We start from the raw sequence: 363 nt of genomic DNA, 5'->3' as shown, positions 1-363 counted from the left end.
CCTGCACTCACACTTGCACTAAACATTCTGGGCCGGAGCACGCTTACTTCATGTATGAGATACCGGAGAAAACCACTTTCGCTAATATTCTGCCGAATAATTAATTTATCATTTATGCCGTGCATTGATTTTCACTTGTATGTATCAGAAAATTATTACGGAGGCAGCTGACGTTAATTAAATTATTTGCAGCTTTACTCACAAAGAGGGATATGCCGGTATCAAATTTTCATGTTGTGATTAATTGCTAATGCTTTTATCATGGTATGCGGTATTATCACGATATTGAAATTTAGTTTTTTAAAAGTGCTGTCATAATACAGTATAACAGGTTTAATAACTTTTTTCTTATAACAAAAATAA

This window comes from Sinocyclocheilus rhinocerous, unplaced genomic scaffold (genome assembly GCF_001515625.1).
Source record: "Sinocyclocheilus rhinocerous isolate Xijiao unplaced genomic scaffold, SAMN03320098_v1.1 scaffold10962, whole genome shotgun sequence".
Lineage (NCBI taxonomy): Eukaryota > Metazoa > Chordata > Actinopteri > Cypriniformes > Cyprinidae > Sinocyclocheilus > Sinocyclocheilus rhinocerous.
Note: the sequence above shows the minus strand (reverse complement) of the source record.